The sequence below is a fragment of the Fulmarus glacialis genome, unplaced genomic scaffold, assembly GCF_000690835.1.
Source record: "Fulmarus glacialis isolate BGI_N327 unplaced genomic scaffold, ASM69083v1 scaffold1619, whole genome shotgun sequence".
Classification (NCBI taxonomy): Eukaryota; Metazoa; Chordata; class Aves; order Procellariiformes; family Procellariidae; genus Fulmarus; species Fulmarus glacialis.
In genome coordinates this window covers 9,824-29,162 of record NW_009231193.1, presented here as the reverse complement: position 1 = coordinate 29,162, position 19,339 = coordinate 9,824, and the positions used below count along the sequence as shown (strand labels likewise).

Genomic DNA, 19,339 nt, shown 5'->3' with positions numbered 1-19,339 from the left:
CATCATTTAAATTTCTTTGGATGTAACAGATCAGTGACAAAGTCTGCTGCACATGCGAGAAGGAAGTTCCAACATACAGAAATCCTATCTTATGCAAATATATAAAGCAATATAGGATAATTGGGAAAGGAAAAACTAAATGACTTAGAAAAGCCTCTCCCGCTCTTCTGTGACCCTAGAAACATCAGCAGCCTTGCAAGGAGCACCTGCAAAGAAACACCACCTAGCACTAACAAAAACGCCACATGAAAAAATTTCAAAATAAAGTGTTACTTTAGTATTTAAATTATACCAGTTAAAAATACTAATTTTTAGGAAAACGCATGACATTATGCTACTATGAACCGCAATATACAAATGGATACTACCGAACATCCACAGCACTAGTGAAAATAATGCAACAGTCCAAAATAACAGAAAAGGCAACTTGTTAAGTCACGCCGCAGTGCTGAGACACAGCCATTCTAAAGATACTACTGAAAACAATTCTCCAAACAAGAACACTGAACTTTTTCTTTTTAAAAGAAAGGTTATTTCCTAATAGAAACCACAGTCAGGGGTTTTCCAGGTAACTTCGTCTTGTTGTTATAACTATTACCTTCTCTGCAAAGTTTCAGATGGTGAATATGACTTTTTTTTTTCATGAAAGTGGGAGTAGACATTTTCACTGAAAAATGCTGAAAATAAAAATGTCTACTTGCACCTGACTACAAGAATTTTTTGTTTTGCCTTTAAGGTTTGATACAGCAGGAGGGAGGAGGGATACAGCAGGCTATTGAGTGATATTCAGCAGGCTATTGAGTGAGTATCTCCAACATGGGCCAGTTCTCTGTGGCCCACAACACATAAACAGCACAACAACTTGCTACCCCAAGACTGAAGTTCCAGAAACAGTTTGCTTCACTACATGCAGCTACAACAACTGGATGTGCAGTAAGCACAGTCAGAAGGGCTGGCAGCCTCGCCTGTTACAGTTAGCTGGCACTTCTCATTGCTCAGGCTTTACTTTCAATGCTTGCAACTTTCAGCAAGTTGAACTCTTTAGTCCAAAAATTAATTTGTTCAAGTGAGGTACCTGCCTGGGGCTGACTTTTTTTTTTTTTTTTTACTTTTTTTTTTTCCTCCCTTCCAGACAGGGAAAACAGGGAAACCGGAAGAGAAAAGATCAGACAGAACAGTTTATTTTCAAAAATGGCACCTGAAGAAAATAGTATTTACATAAATTAAAATCCTTCAGGTGATCTTTTCACCTTCTGAAAATCTACTCAATTTGGCCCTAGAAAACAGTTTGTACATGCTCTTATGGCTTAAGTTTTAACAACTAAATCCCCAAAATACTTCATCAACATTCAATGTGTAGCTGCTGTGGCTATTTTTGAGCAGGCTGGACTCGGTTGTGCCACCCGAGAGCAAATCCTACCTCTCCTGTGGTCTCCATAGTTTCCTACCACATCAGTAAACTGGTGAGTCTGCCTCAGGTAATCATAAGAAGTAAACAAAACCAGGGGGCGACAGAAGAAACCAACAGTATAGTGAACATTGGCAAGCAGCAAGACAAGCAGATTATCAAGGACAGACAAGGACTACAAGAATGAAAATCAATAAAGCAGAGAAGATGAAAGCAGAGCTACAGTGACCACAAAAAATTTGACAATATTAGTTAACAACCTAACTTGGGGAAACACTGTGTGTAAGGAGGGGGAGAAAGCAAGAGGCCACATAGTCAGGGACAAGTTACATGCACAGTTAAACATGAACAAATGAAGCAGAAGAGGATCAGAACTGAAAATGAATGCAAACTATGGGTGGAAAAAAGCAAACATGGAAAATAATCATGGCCAATGACTGGAAAATAGGTAGGAAACTGGGAACGGCTAGATAAGGGGTTTGGAATGATAAAATAGAAAAAATGGAACTGCAATGAAAAACTTGGAATGACATGAGGAAATGTTGTGTTTAGGGCACAAACAGGAATTAAACAAAAAAATTGGAACATGACTAAATAAATTAGAGGATGAGAAGGACACAGCACTGAAATTAGATCAGGTTGAAGTGGATGGCGTGGAATGTATTGTAACAAGGCAATAACACGTTTTCTTTCCTGCCTGGAACTCAGCCAAAATTTCTGGAGTCTCACCATTTCTCCTGCCATCAACACTTCCTTCCCGACTGAAGCCAGATGATACTGAATACAGCAGTCAGCTACTGCTGCGTTCTCTTGCTCTTCTTATCTAAACCAAACACCTTCCCATGCAACTTTTCTGGTCATCAGGACTTATTCAAATTACATGTATTCAAATATTCAAACACCACAAAATTAATGTTACCTATTAAAGCTATTTTTTCCCTGTGATCCTTTATTGCATTGAATGGTTTTCATTTAATTTAGAATATCTGATGTCTCAAAGAAACCTAATGTCTCAGAGAATGGCTTAATATATATAAAACTGATAGTTTATATAAGACTTCCTACTGACCTCTATTACAACTGTGAGCATTCAGTGTTTTAGCAAATTAAACTTGTATGTCTCAATTTCTGTATGCTTAATATGATGTTCCAATAAGCATCTATCTCTAAGCAGTTATGTTTCAGCAACATACTTCAACAAAGGAATGCATAGTTCAGCTCTGTATGTAGACCATTGGTATGGTCTTTCCGCAAACACGGATAATTGGTCTGATTTACATTCACAGTTAATATATATTATTAGGGGAAAGAAAGGCACTGCCACTGGAGTTAAACTCTCAAGATTTCCAGTTTCACTAAGCCAACACCTCCCATGTAAAAGAACGGAGATCTCCTGCACAGAAAGGCAGGCTGGGGGGGTGTCTGTTTTCTTCTAGAGATTACACAAACATCAGCTGCCTCCTTTTGATGCTTCCGATACGTAAACATGTAAAGGTCCAATAGGAATTCACAACAATCAAAACAGTGACTTTCTCATCTGTCAAGTTTTTTAAAAGAATGTCCCTGCGGTATTTCTCATGTCTACTGCTTATAGTTAAATGGACTAAAATCCAGTCCTTCACATAATCATAACTCAGTACAACTCATCCTGTAACTACAACAACATCCTGTAACAACCTTATTTGTGGGAGGTGTATTTCTTTGCACTCTAGCAATGCCAACAATGCCACTTATCAATCCGTAACTGAAGCTACCATCTGCCGTAAAAATAATTTATTAGACATTTGCAGTTGTTCTGTAACAGCACCTTTACTCTCCCACACATACACAACCGTAAGTCGTTGGTGGTGTTTTCTAATTCAACGAATTTTTCTTAAATGACTGTGAATTGTCTTTCACTGAGATTTAGAAAAACCTCGGTCTGATATTTCTGAAGTGCAACTTCCTACCATAAATGGTCATGTAAAGAGCAGAGTCAGCACTATGGGCAGGATAACCCTAAAAAGATATCCCCTTTAGCCAGTCACTTAATTGAACAGAATACACAGAGTCCATGCAAATTACCAGAATTTCTGTTAAAACCTCGGGCCAAAATGAGTATGTAAAACTGAAAGTACAATATGTACATTCTATTACAATTATATTGAATTTCCAAAAATAACAGACAGCAATTTCAGGTTTAATTCTTAACTAATATTATAATGCCAGAGGATGGTGCTATTTGCCTGCACATCATCCAGGTAATTCAGAAACATGTTTTTCACATGTTGATGTTATCTATGCAAGTACATTCCCACTGATTGTATTACAGGAGTGCAAGCCATTTTACAAAATAAAGCTTTCCTGATCCACAGCTTCTATTTATGCACCAAAATTACTTCAGTATGAAACAGAAGTTTAACTATAAGAAGAATAGTGAACAAGAAAAGCATACCAGCAAACTGATAGTATATAAAAAGTAAAATAATCTTACATCTATTCAACTCTTCCACAACTATTCTGCAAACTTTCTCCAGAAACTTAATGAGGTGGTCTTTTAAAGTTGGAGAAGGAAAAAAGTGTATTTACTAGTCCTGCACAATTAATATGTTGAAGCTGCAAGTATTTTCAGCTTTTGTAAGTTCCAGAAAATTGTATTTTGCAAACTTTTAGTGTAGTGAGAATTTCAAGGTAAGATTAGCTAAAACCTTATTTAATTTAATTTAGGTTCTCTGAATTCTCAACTCTCCCACTCTGCTGGTGACACTATAACTACACTAAACCCTGACTGGGCCAGAGAGTTGACATATCTGTGGGAGAATTAATCCATTTTTTTCTTAAAAGTCAGTCAAATCTGCAAGTTTTTACTTGTCCACACATTCACTTTTTTGTTTCTCTGCAAAGTTAGCCCTGTATAAGAAAAATACCTTTACTTGATGCCCCTCCATGATTCCAGGGATGGCAGTGCAGATTGCAATGTCAGCATAGGGCACATTTAAGAGTAGAAGATTTGTGGCTTCAAAGGACCAAAAGAATAACCTAATCATATATCAAGAATTTAGCAGCTACTGAAAAAAGCCGTTTATGGACTTAATGTAAGACATGATTGCAAAGAATCAAAAATGTTCAACAGATTGAGTACAGTTTAAAAGGAAAAAATAATCAAGGTCCAGCAGTACAGCAATTATTGAAAACACTATGTACACACATACCGCCCTTACTGTAAATTGAAACACAAATGCATTTAATAACAAAAAATAGGAATTGTTCATGAGTTCAAGGGAGACAGGCTCACTGATTGAGACTGACTTTTGCATTTCTGCTTGCAAGGTTATGGTAATTAAATAGCAAATCCTCAGAGATGTCCCCTTTTAGTTTGTGGGTTTGTCCTTAAAAAAAAACCAAAAGACAGACATACTCTACTTACATATTTTACAAAAAGTCAGCCAAAGACTCCAATTTTGAAAGCTTTACCTATAATGAAGACGAAAGGAAATGACAGTATGCATTAGAATTTCATTAAAGCTAAAGACGGTAGGAATGATGGTATGGGATTGCCAACAGAAATGGGACTGCAAAGATCGAAGCACATTATGTGGAACAGTTCATATTTCAAGGGTTTTTACTTTGCATCGTGACAAAACTGACTTCTTGATCATCCTCACCATGCCCACCACCCCCTATTCAATAGAGATGGAGACATCTTCCGAAGCCAGTAGTTAGGGCACTTCTCTGGGATCTGGTAAAACCAGGTACAAAGTCTGGTAAAACCAGGTACAAAGTCCTTACTATACAACCGACAGAAACCGTAGGTGGTATGTATATCATCCACACCACAGTAAAAGTTCAGACTCTTGACAGTTTTTTGGGGTGGTTTGGTTTTTTTTTTTGCACTTCGGCAAGCTACAATCTTCCAGTTAAAAATTATTTCACTATAGACTACTAATCAGCTTTGGACATAAGCCTCGGTTTAAAGACAACCATTTTTGTGTGGGATGTTCAGTATTTGTTCATGCATGTAACTCAAAGCAGACCTATCTTGCGTTTTTGGTACAAATACTTAAATGCTAGTTAAATTCTACAGTCCATAACCACAGTGAAGACTAGAATTCAACAAGAACTGCTTCAGGCCATTGCTCTGCAAAGAAAGACAGAAATTTGCTATTGAAGAAAAAAATACTAAGGTACAAAGAAAATAAAGTTACATAACTTCTTCTACATGAACCATAAATATTCTTATAAAAGAAACACTGTACCAAAGAGTACGTCAACTCTCTATATTGAAAACTACAATTAGATACAAGAACACAAACAAAAAGTTGCTGCTGACAAAAAAATAAAACTGCGATACGGTGAAAACTATTGTGCTATTATAAATCCCAAAATAAAAATCATTACAAGATATTATTCTGACCAAAGAAATTAGACACAGTTATTTTCCAAACTGTCACAAAACAATGTTTAGTGCCTTCTTGACCATGAGCAATTCTAACAAATTGCAGAAACAGACAAGGAAAAAGCTGACAGTATTCACCAGAATGGAAATAATGATGCTGGAAGGCAGGCTCCAATGAAGATGAAATCAGTAAAACACAAAGACTGACATTCTACAGGCTTGCCTACTTTGCAGAAATGATCGTGTTCTATGCAAGGCCTCCAGCTCACTGAACAAGCAACGCCTTTTACTCTGGATAGAAGAAAGCTTCCGAAGGAGCAAGAATAAGCAGTGAAATAGGAACTAGCATGTTACACGTAGTAGGCGCTCTCACTTTTTAAGGCAGTCTAGCAGAACAGTGTCTGCCCACGTGCCCCCGAGTCAACGGGAATTGTTTTCAGAGCAAGTATTTGTAGCTGTGCACATGGATGCCTCTACTTAAGATAAGTAACTAACTATTGTAAATAAAACTTTTAAAGGAAGAAAAAAAAAAAAAAGATGTTTGCTCACATGAACTAATAATACAGCTGATGGAATGATGCAAAAGGTACCTCTGATAGCTGACGAGCCCAAACTATAGAAGAACTTCCAGACCTAGCAGCTGATAAGCCCAATTACAAAAGAGCTGTATTGAAAGATGGAGGATAAAGTAGAAGACATTGTATTTTACAGGGCTTTACAAAACAGCATAGCTCAAAGGTACCGTAACTTGAAAATCCTACCTCTTTTGCTATTCCAACCAGTCTCTTAATATCCAAAACTTAAGAAGCTACTGGAAATGTACAACCTTAAAAAGTTAAATGATACATTAAATGAGTTTATTTTAAAGAGCTGTGAATCTTAAACAGTTTAATACATATATTTAAAAGTCACCTGACCAATTACTTTGAACAGAAAAATGTTAAACATGCTCAGATTTTTATCGTTTTTAACGTACCAGAAAGAATAAATGTTAAGAAAGGACAAGTTGGAAACAAAAGGCATTAAAAATGCATTGTTCTCCTTTGCACATGTAAATTAGGTAAAGTTAAACATTTCACACAATCTCTTCAAAGGAAATTTGCTGAGTGAACACACACCTTTTATAGTACTCATTTTACTAGGACTAAATGTAAAATAATGAAGCAAAACACATACACTTATCAAAACCAAGCAAAATAATTAACAAGGTGCTGGTTTTCCTTTGGGTTTTTTTCTCCAAATTAGAGACTAATATTGATCAAGTACCTGCTCTTCCCCTCTTTAACTATTCCAAGATTTCAGATTAAGGAGTGGTGTTTTATGCCATTAGATCAATTTTCCATTATTCCTCAATTACAAAATATTAAGTAGCTTTTTAAAAAAATTTAACTGCAGGATCACAATTCTTCAATAGAAATTTTAGAAACGCTACTTAAAGTTTTAACACTTTTTCTTATATCTGATTCAGCTTAAGACAATTAAAAAGAAACAAGATTTATAAATTACCTCTATGTAGATGGGACACTTTAACTATTCTGTAGACATTCAACATCAATTTTAAAAAGGTAATACCAGCAGAAAACACTTAAGATTTCCTCCTTCTAGCTGAATTTTGTTTTCAATGTGTTCTTACATCATGAAACCAAAGGCTGTAGGTGCACCATCAAACACGACGTTTCTACAGTATGCTCGCAACCTACCAATCCAATACTAAAGATTACATTTTACAGTGTGCTATTATTCAGCAGTGTGCTCTCCCTATTTCTTGGATTAGATACCACTTAAAATCAGAACATCTTCCCATCATCATCCAGAGTCTTACTCCTCTCCTTAATGCTATTTTCCACTCATGGTGGAAAATCAGAAGAAAAACAAAGGGAAATGAGGCTTAAAGTCTGGTCACGTTCTTATCTACCAGTTTTTGGTACTATGTCCACATCAATGGGATATATAAAGATTTGTTATTCCATATGTGACTGCTCTCTACTGGAAGAGACCTTGACTGGTCATAATTATTCTAGAAAACCAGCGTTTTATTCTACCTTACTACTGGGATTCAAAGCTCAGCTTTTCTGATATAGCTAGCTACATCACCACTAGCAGCTCTTGCTGGTACACTTTCCAGATATTCCTGTGCTGTAAAGGACTTTTTTCTGTATGTACCTCCTAAACTTGAGCAACTCCTGCCATTTGGAAAAAAGAGTACAATATCAGTTTTGTCCTCAGCGCTACACAGATGAAAGTTCAATAGATGACACACAAACCTACTCAACAGCAGGTGTCTTTAACAAAAGACAAATAATAACTAAATACATAGGAGAGGATGACCACATTCTCAAAGCACAGCTTGAGATGCAAGTTGTTAGATAAAGCAGTTTGAAACCACGAAGGCATACTTTACTGCCATGTAATTTTCTTCTAGTTCATTTTTATCAAATTTTCTGTTTGTCTTCTCTGTAATATCAACAGGCTTCAACATCTGCTTTTGCTGCTTCCTTTAATTCTAATTGAAGGCACCCCGTTCATTTCCTAAATAAACAGAATTAATTTGCCACACTGCTATCTTGCCCTGTTCATATAGGGAGTACATTTGAGGAAGGGCAAAAATGCAGAGGAAGCAATGGCTATTGAAAAAAAAGAATATGGAGAACGAAAAGCTTTAGTATTCTTTGTTATTTAAATGTGTTAGTGGCAACACATTTACAGACAAAGAATCTTTGAAACCTAGGTGTGAAACTGCTAAAGATCTCTGAATCTAACTTGCAAAACAAACTCAAGCTGCATCAATGCAGTAGGCTGATCGAGCATACTGAATTTACCTGCAGTCCAGAACTTCCACAGTATTAAAAACAATGTATTAGCAGAAAAAAAAAGGCAAACAAGTTCACACATCTATTACTACAATTTTAGAGACAAATCTTAAGCTATCTGAAACCACTATACACCATACTGTTTGTACAAACACTTAGCTACAACAGATTATACACAAAGAACACATCATTCCATACGAAACACATTATGGATGCTACCAGTAACAACCGGTATTATTAGGGATTCAGTGAATCTAACATTAATTAGATGATTAAGCTGACAGTAGGGCTTTCAGTAGCTAACTGATATACAATCCTAGTATTAAGCTCTAATTGTATTTATCAGGGAAACCTTTGCAAGGAGAAGTGCAGATACTGGTCAAGCTGAAGTAGGCAAGGTAAAAGTAAGCTACTTGACATACACAGCAACATTTATTTGAGAAGCACAAAATACATTAAAAAAATCTGTTCTGCATTAAAATTTAGGAAAAGTTTATAAAAATTGCCCCACCCTTCAGCATCAGAAACGTATCACCTACATAGTTAAGTTTTCCCTTCTTAATTGCAGCATATTTTACATTGTCTGCATTACTTATCTACACTTGGATTATTGATGTATATTATTACTCTGAAAGTTTCTTTAACTATTCCACATTTTCCTATTAACCCCTCTGGTGCCAGCCAAACATAGCAGAATTCCAGAGTTATCAAAGATGAACTTGCTTAATTAAGTCTAGAACAGATGGAGATTGAAGATTGCCATAATCTGAATAAGGGAGACCTGTATTTGGAACAACCTATGTATAGATGTGATGTGAAACATAGCATTGAAGGCTCTATTCTTCATTGCCAAAATCATTCAGAGACACAAACTGATTTATAAAAAGCCGCATATCTGAGTTTATAAGAAAAACTGAATATAGTAAAATATAGCCTATAGTTTTAAATAGGTTTTGCAAGATTTATCAGATGCAGATGAATGCCAGGAAAAGTTCATCTGCCAGTATGAAGCAGTGCATTTCACTCTATCGTGACTTTAGAGAGGAACTTACATGGACTCAAGTTCACTGCCTAATGTTTTCCTCTTCCTTGATGCAGTGAAAGGGTAGTTAGACACTTCACATCTACAGTAGTACCTGCAAGCACACAGACAGCATCCACAACCTTACAATAGTTTGTTCACGTATATATGTTATCAGAAAAATAGTGTTAAAAGCATACAATTCAAATCACATTTTTGCATTGAAAAATGTTTACTTAAAATCTTTAAGCGGCACTTTTCCTCCATTTTTCAACCTAAGCATAGCACTTGGTGTATACGCAGTTTCACCATCTTGCCTAGTTGGCAAGCAAAGTTACTCATTTTCCTGTTTATGTGGGTCAGCAATAGGGAAGAGGAAAACATTAAAAATAGGAAAATGTGATTCTAAAACCACAAAAAGTGGTAACAAGGACTCAAACAAGGAGTACCCAAAACAACTTCAACTCATATTTTGGAATTAATTAGATATAATATTTCCATTTAGGCTGAGCTTTTACATGCAGTAAAAATATGGAAGAACAACTGAAGCAACAACCAGTCAAAGCTTTTCCATGTCTCTGCCAATTGGGCATCACAGCTTCTGCAGACACAGGCATTTTCCATATTAAAGTTACCTAGTTTTCTGAGCTTTTGGCATTATAAGCATGAATTTCTACCAGGGATTCTGACAGTAAACTCTTAAGTTTTAAGTTTAATGGCCATTTCAAATGTCACAAGTATAATAGAAGGGAGGAACCTGGGACTTTAAGCGTTTGTACCTGTCCACTCTCAAGGCCGAAATGCTAGTTTTATGAAAGAATACAGAAGCTGAGATGATGAAACACGGGTCCTATTTTGTCACCCAAGAACAAATCAGTTTGGGTGCAAAGAGGCACACAAATGGTGGGTGGGTGGCATTTCTATTGGCGCATATGTGGCATAATCCATTAGAGTATGCAACTAATACATTTTATAACAAGACTGAATCACACAGAATTTAAAAAAAAAAAAAATGTATGATACTGCAGAAACACATCCAGAAGACAGTACAGAGATAAAGTAGGTATTGATAACACAAATTTTACAGGGAGGTAACAATAGTATTTGTAGTGAAAGACGTGTAGCATAAACAGAGATTGTAAAGTAATTTTGTGTTTTAAGCTTGCATTTTTACACCTTCCTAGGTTTTACCTTTTAACTTCATTTCTGATTTTTTACATGTGTTTCCTATTAGCATTCAAGCTCCTTTTCATCAGTAACTGATATAGTTTAAACTGTTTCTTTTGCTCCCACAATTTTGTATTTGATATACCTATACTTCTAATGTTTGGATGTCTCACTAGTTTCTAGAGCTGAAATGCACTGGTTTACAACTGCCGAATACTACTATCTCAGGCTTGTCAACAGCCTTGTTTGAATACTCAAGTGCAATACTGCAAGTGCAGGACTTACAATGTTTAAATTGATATACAACAGCACTACAACAGCAATCATTCATCCTTAAAACTTAACAGGATTTAAAAAAAAAAGTGACTCCAACCATACTTCCCTGGCACTCCAGCAATCACATCTGAGAACTTAGTAAATTCTTCACTTTACCTTCTAAAGACACAGAGAACACCAACTGATGGCTGATCTTTACCATGACCTGAAGGGACTGAGATAGAAGGCCACCGTTAAGAACAAGTGGAGCTACTGTCCCCCCAGGATCTCTGGTTCTTCTGGAATACCAAAGTTCTAAAAAGGACACAATCATTTTTAGTTTTATCTAAGCTCTCTTAGCTTCCAAGCAAAACACCCAACTTTCATACAGCCAACTATGAAAATTATTGACTTTGTATTGGTTTATACTTTGTCCAAAAAAAAGTAAACCAAACTAGTGTTCAAGGACCATAAAAGAAAACTCAGAAAAAGCCTGGAGTGTCACTTTTTCCAGTGTAGGTGTACAGTATGTATGAGGAGAATCTCAAAAAGGTATCTCAAAGGATTTTAAAAAGGTTTTCATTGCTGGTGACACATTTTTCCCTGAAATAAGCCACTTCCTTTCTAAAACCCACACAGTACCTCAGTGTCAAGATTCAGTAACTTCTTGAAGTCTGTGTATATATTTTTCTTACACAAAACACGGAAGTCTTAAATTCTCATTATTTTCCATGATTTAAGATATATCATCAGACATGCCAGATTTCAAACATTTCCATTCAGTAAAGAACACATTCTCTTTGTCTGAATACAGACTGAATACATGCCATATCTGAGTATCATTAAGTACAATGGGTTCTCACCACTATAGCAGGCATTTGAGAACTGTCATATTACTGAAAAGTTAGAATAGCCAATTGAAGTTAGGGACAAAAATTTCTTTTGAGCTACCCAGGTATAAATAATGGATTTTCAAATGTGCAAAATCGAAGTATTAGAGCCTAGTATGACAAATGGAAGTAAAACCTGAGGGACTCTAAGCTAATGAAAATATATTGTACATCACCATTAAACTCCAGAATGTTTGTTCCTCCAGGATTTCTTTGGAATTCTCCTATAAATAAAATCCAGAAGTATCAGTTTGTTTGTTTTTTTCATTTAAGACTCCCAACTTCACTTGCCCATTAATCACAAAGTAGAAGTGATAAAAGTTATCTGTTAAAGCACAATAATCTGCATTCTGACACTTTGCACTAGGAAGCAACTGCTATCACAGTGTCCATTTGTAGCATAAAAAGGCAGAAGACAAATAAGTATTTGTCCATGGACTGAGAAACGCCCATTGTTCCGAACCAAAAACAAACCTCGCTGCATTCAACTGAGTGAAAAGAAAAAGCTAATTACATTAAGTCACGTCGTGGTAATGTTTGTGGGATTTTTTTTATTTGTTATTGGTGTAAAGCAAAAATGAAGGAAGATATTTATACAGGAGAGGCAAAAAAAGAGTTCTAGAAAACTGAAAGATAAACATTAACAAAATGCAAGCTAAGCACCTACTAATTTTACTTGTGGCTTGTATTCTTGAAACTGCCCACACTGTCTGAATAGCTACATCAAAAACCTGAATACATAATAAAAATCATAAATCAAAAATAAATGCCAGTGAAGAAATGCCTGCTTCTCCATTAACAGCTGCAAGCAAAGCAGTATAGTCCAATATTTAGAAAACTAGCCTTGATCTTGAGACCTGTGCTCTATTCCTAGATTATCTGGTATATCATGAGTAAGGCTTTTCAACTTCCTCTGCCTTACTTTCAATTTTGACTCTTTACTGTGAAGCTTGTTTGTTATTGAAAATATATACATATAGCCTTATAAAGGCCCTGTTCTTGGTGAGAAGAGAGAAACTGCCATAATACAAAATAGTCAGTGCCCCCACAAAGATAGTTCAACTACGAGAATGACTTCATTAGAAAAAAGACTAGATTCCTTGTTACCCCAACAACAATCAAACTAAACATGCTCAGTTCACAGTAGTTTTAATTTCCTGCAAGGACTGCACATTTACAGACATCTGACCTCCTTCTTGCTCATGTATCACTAAAACGAAAAATCTTAGTGTCATAAAGTGGTTAACAATTCCGTTAATGGTGCCTGAAATGGAATAGAATCTAGCTCACTCACCAGTATCTGTATTTGTTCTGCAATACTAACACAGGCAAAAAGAAATGAAAATATAGTTTAGTTTTTTATGAAACAAATATGCACAGAATACAGATCCTTTTGACTAAGAGGGTACCATTTTTACATAAACATTTTTTTAGAAATTTGAACTTTAAGAAAGGTTTCTCAGAGAACCCATAAATATCAGCTAAATTTCATCAAACAAAAATTCTTGCTTCTCTTGACTACAGTGAAAGCAAACTTATTATAATAGTGCATTTCAAATTGCAATCTCTGAACATCACTAATATCCACTGCTGAGATCAAGCAAAGGATGGCTGAGAAATGCTACATATGTCAAGAACATATGTCACCAGTTAAAAAGAAATTTATATTAAGATCTCCTTCTTTGATTTTATGGACAAAAAGACTCAAAATAGCCAATTGAAATATTAAAATAATGGCCATCTTCATCAGCTATTACCTCCATACATTGGCATGATGATAAGTAAATACTTCACAAGCAACTCTTCTCTAAAATCTCCATATTCTCATTATAAAAAGAGTAAGACAATTTTCACTATGTCTTCATAAGTCTGCAATTCTTAACAAATTGTTCATGAGTTCTTTCAAAATGTATCATTTTAATCTCTGCAGTCTACAACCATTTTACGGGTTCTAGTCATCTTCTGGTCATTTTATTACCAGAAAGCTGTAGAGAAGGGCAATGGGTTATTTTCTAAAGGAGTCCTACCAACACTAAGCATCCAAATGAATTATGTGACCAACAAACCACTGACATACCTCAGAAATCACTGACAATTGTTTTTAATGAGCCATTTTTAAGTATGCAATGTAACGTGTCCATAAACCAGATAAAGAACGCTCCCATGATGACATAGACACCAGAAACCCATTAACCATTTCGTAAGAATCGTTCATCTCAACAATCACCTAAAATCACAAACCGCAATTAGCTTTTACTTTCCGTAAAAACGTATACTTCAACAGTCTGCATAAAGGAGCAACTGGCTGTATAGTACAGCAATACTAAAATAGAGACCCATTCCCATTGAACTGCATTAAAACAGCAATTTGGGAAGACCAAAAGAGCTTGCTTCAATAAACAAATAAATAAAGGCTCTGATTTTTGTTCCATCACATTGTTTTCTAGTGCAGACTAAACATAGCAGTTTCACAAAAGAAGTTTCTCTTACTTCCCCACAGAAAATCCTGTAAGGTCAAAACCATTAGCACACACAGAAGTATAGATAACTTGGACTAATGACGTTTCCTCATCATCTAAATAGTAGTTTGGACATAGTGAATTGAACATAAAATCTACTTAAGTGTTTATCAGCTGTCTACACTTCACACAGACCAAAAAAGGATATGTTATCCATAAAAATTCAACTCAACTTCCAAAGAAACAAAAAACCAGAGAAGCATCCCCTTCCAGCACTTTAGGAAGTTTATTTTTTACTGCATGAATTACAATGTGATGAAATTTTTGCCTTTTTTTCCCTCCCAACCACAACTCATAATCAATATTTAATACAAAAATGCTTTAACAACTTTGAAAAGCTGAGCACCTCAGATTTGAAAGAGATGTGACTGATTGTGTGTATAACCCTAAACCATTGCCCTTATATAAAGGTACTGTAAAAAACGACATACATTTCATAAAGACAACTTACATCCTACCATCATACAAATATTTTGTATAGCTATTCATTTTTGCAGTAGTAGTAGTTGCTCTTTAACTTTTTGCATTAGTGTAGATTTTCAGAAATTGTTGATTACTGAAAAATGAATTTGCATGACATGATTAGAGGAAATAGGGCAAAACACAAAACTGCAAAGACTACTTCACTGTACCACTTAGTCTCTTAGAAATAAGATTTTGAAATATTGTGCAACAGTTCCAGAAATTCAGGTAGCTTGCTGCCTCTGAAGCTTATGATCCTGAGAACTGTCTGAACAATTCAATGAGAAATTACTCATATAGTTATTTCTGAATAAAAAGTAAAAACTAGGTATGTGAAGTTTTAATCCCATGGGTTTTTTTAAATCTGAAGCTTATGCTCCTAACATTCTATACTTTTCTCAAAATAAGTGTTCGCTGTTGTAATTAAAAAACAGCTAAATATAATTACGTTAAATCACATCCCAAAAGGTGCAAAGCATCAATCATTTCTGATAAGCCCATGGGGGTTGTTATTTTCCCACCCTTCTCATACTTTGACTTTCAATTTGCCCTGGTTTCCCCAAACAAGTTCAGATAGAAATTGGCTAGAAAAAAGAAACCTAAAAGAGAAAATGGAACAGGTATTTAGAGACATTTTAAGAATGTTGATTTTAAGAAATCAGTAGCTCTAATTTCTACTGTAAAAAAGAGCTTGAGAACTGACTTTAGACACTTGCTTTTTTCTTATTTCACTGATATTCTTTCCTTTTTAAGATCCAAATAAGGTTTAAAAATGCTATCAAAATGATCTAAAAAGAAGCTTTACAAACCCATTTCTAAACAAAAGCACTCTGGAGCCTCAATATGGTATCTGAGGACACACTAGTAGATGCAGGTTTTGCCTTACTTTCTCCAAAGGAATATTCCATGGAAAGAAGTATGCCCATGCAAACATAGACAAGAACTGGAGCCTGTTTCCACAGCCTGTTTTCCACACAGATCATTATAGAACATTCAATCACAACTCTATTTCGATCAGGTAAGTTAACAAGAAATTGTAATTAAGTCAGTCCTTTAAGAATATGCATTTTATTTAGGTACATAAAGCAATGTCCACAAGGCAATTTTATATTAAAAATATTCAGCAGCCACTTAAAAAGTATGTACAAAATAAATTTAACGTACAAGATACCTTAGGAGTATACAGTCTGAATACCAGAAATAGTATGTCTATGTAGTTTAATACTATCTTTTTTATCTCCACATGCAAACACAGACACCAGTACTTTGCAATGTTAATATGTGAATTCCAAAACAAGTAACACAATTAACCCGTATTAGACAAAGATACACACTGCTGCAAAATGGGAGGGGAAAGTTTTATACATACATCAATAAAATAAGCTCACTGTGTTAAGCATTAAATAGGCAGATTTAGTTAAAAAGAATTCTAACATTCATCAGGCAGAAACACTTCAGTGCAAAGGCCAAACACAGATTTCTTACACAAAAATGCCGTATATCATAATAGCATGCAGTATTCTAAGAAAATTAAACCTGTCACTTATGACACAAACCCGTTTCTCGGTAAGGAAATTAAGGAATAATTAAGGAAATTATTAAAATACCTGTTTAATTTAAAAAGCAAATATAGTAACACATTACCTTTTGTTTATAAAAACAAACTGTAAAATTTTCCAAGCATGGAAATAAATAATCTCTGCTGAAAATTAATTGGAATTCAGGTTTATCCACCACTTAGGCACCTCTGCAGTGTTCAGCCTGCAGGTTTGTACTAATTCAAGGCTCACTTCAGGATTCAGGATTACAAACTGAAGAAAAATCCCTCCCCTACTCTTTATGCACTGAACAGCATGTATTGCTTCTTCAAGATCACTTACAACACTGAGACAAATGCAAATGAAAAAGCATTTATATATGAAAATCTAGCTACCTAACAAGATCCAGAGTTGTTTACTAAGGTATCAATCCCACAGTAAGATCCGCGATAAACATATAACGCTGATGCCCTTCAGCTTCAGTCATTTGTTCAAATTTTAATCTGCATGAAACCCATGGCAAAACTGAGCTCCAAGTACTACACATTGCCACCTACTACTTGTACATACTTTCCAATGGAATCCGCAGGACATTTAGGTGTATGTCCAGTTCAGGCTCTAAAATTATGAAAAATGCTAAGACGTTTTATGCAAAGAAGAGCAGCCAGGGAAATGAAAAAACAGACGAAAAACAAAGAGAAGTTCAACATGAATAAAGGAAAAGATTTAGAGGGAAAAACAAAGCTGTTCAATGAAAATGTTAAAAAAACGCATGTATTAGAAACCTCTGCCTACATTAACTAGGGCTTCAAGAGTATTTGGAACATAAGAAAGCACAACCACCTAACAATATACCAGGCATGACGATGCCAAACTTTGTACTCATATTTTACTTTTAAAAATTAGAATTTCTCTACTAAAAGAACACACACAATTTTGGAAAAACTGAACTTTCATTATAAACTCTCCAAATAGGACATTTTGCCTCAGTGGGAAAAACAGACTTGGACTTTTAAGCAGTGGGAAGTTAATATGTGGACTAACTACAGAGAAACTGATCGTTGAAAAGCATTTCATATTGTTCAAAAAGCAGAATTTGCTATTAAGACTAATTAATAAAACAAACAGTATACAATCAGTATCAGCCAGACTTCTATAGGAAGTCTTCCGAGGAAATAAATCAATTATGCTCCTGCTTATGAACTTATCAGATCATAGTATGTACACTAGATTGTATTATTTACACTTCAGTGCTTTAAGGCACTCAAAATAGGTAAGGATACAGATGGCTAGATTAACATGTCAACTAGAACATAAACACTGCAGCACTGTCATTATATAAAACTTTTATTAGTAAGCGTAAGAAACATTAATTTCATTCAAGAGGTCAGAGGTCACACTGCTCATAGTCCTAAATGACAATAGCATCAACGAAACAAACAAGCAAAATATACAGAATATGAAATTTGTACCTGAGAGCACTGGAACATGTTTTATTTTTATTTAGAAACAAAATTGTAGTGCAAACTGAAGTCAGGAATAAACCTAAAGTTTGTGTCTTCTTTTTGATGCAACATGCTCAACAAAATTAGATTAAAACTAGATGAAAATGATATTTACTGTTCCATTCTAGCTGCCAAGTTTAGCATGAATAAGTGTATGGCAGTTTATGAACAAACATATTTTTCTAGTTGCAGCAGTACCTTTATGGCACTTATTGCTGTTCAGGATCTAAAACACTGACATTGACACTGGAAATACATTAAAACTAGTAGCGTGTACTAAAAGAAAAGTTGAAACATACATGCAGTTACTAATTTGACTAACAGGGGCACCAGAATCTGGTAATTATCAGCTAAAAAAATAAGTCCAGAATGCCCTGATTCTGATCTTCATACAAAGATTCAAAGTAACAGCAATGGGTGCAAACAGTAGAAGAGAATATATTTCCATTACTGAAGGAAGCTTTCTTCAAAACAGAAAAGAGGCAGACACAAACAGCACTTCTGTTTTGCCTGATCTTTTTTTTCCATTGAGCAAAAACTCTCATGCTAAAGTTGAAAGAATTGTTATTCCAATACTTTTCTGAAAGACTTTAGAATAAGACATAGAATCCTAGAGAAACTTCTCATGAAATACATGCAACATGTATATATCTACAAAACAGCTGTTTTAAAATTCTGAATATCACATTCTGACAGCTGATCAGAGAGTGAACAGGGGGGCACACAATTTTAATTGCTTGCTCCCCTACTAATTTGGTCCTATCAAAAACTATACATGTCCTATCACAACTAAAACTGTCAAAACCTGAGGTTAGTGAGGCTTTTAAAAACTAAAGGTATTTCTGTTGTAATATTGTAATCAGTATAAAGATAGAAGAGAATAGTGACATTGACTGGAAATACCAATTACAAGACTGGCAGTTCAATAACATACCTTATCAGAAAATCTAACTTTAAGAATATTTAATAAAACAGTCATGATATAAACTGAGGTTCCCGCTCCCCAAACTAAGCACCACATAGCAAAACTAAATTACTTTACAAAATAATAACTCAGTGTTCTTCCCAATGAACTGTATCTTCAACACCTACAGATGTTTCAAAAAGTCTAATCACATTTATAGAATTTTGTACGTGCAATATCTATATACTAAAGTTCAAGACTTTGCAAAAGTTAAAAATGTTAAATTGTCAGTGAAAATTAGGCAAAAATAAAGATATTCAGTGCAATAGCTTAAAAGTTCACATAGAAATTTGTTACCAAATAGTGTAATATGTCAATTAAAAAAATAAAAAAATTCAATTCTGGATTATAAATAGGTCCTATTTAATTAGGGTTTTTTTTAATATACCAAGATATAAACTTTTTTTTTCCCCCCGCCCCCCCCC

At 35.0% G+C, this 19,339-nt stretch overlaps 1 protein-coding gene across 1 annotated transcript in view; it reads right to left on the bottom strand.

Moving 5' to 3' along the window:
* HBS1L (HBS1-like translational GTPase) overlaps positions 1–19,339 on the bottom strand; it is a gene marked incomplete at its 5' end in the record, with an annotated part of 56,945 nt that overhangs the window by 30,754 nt on the left and 6,852 nt on the right. The gene's annotated exons all lie outside the window — the stretch shown is intronic.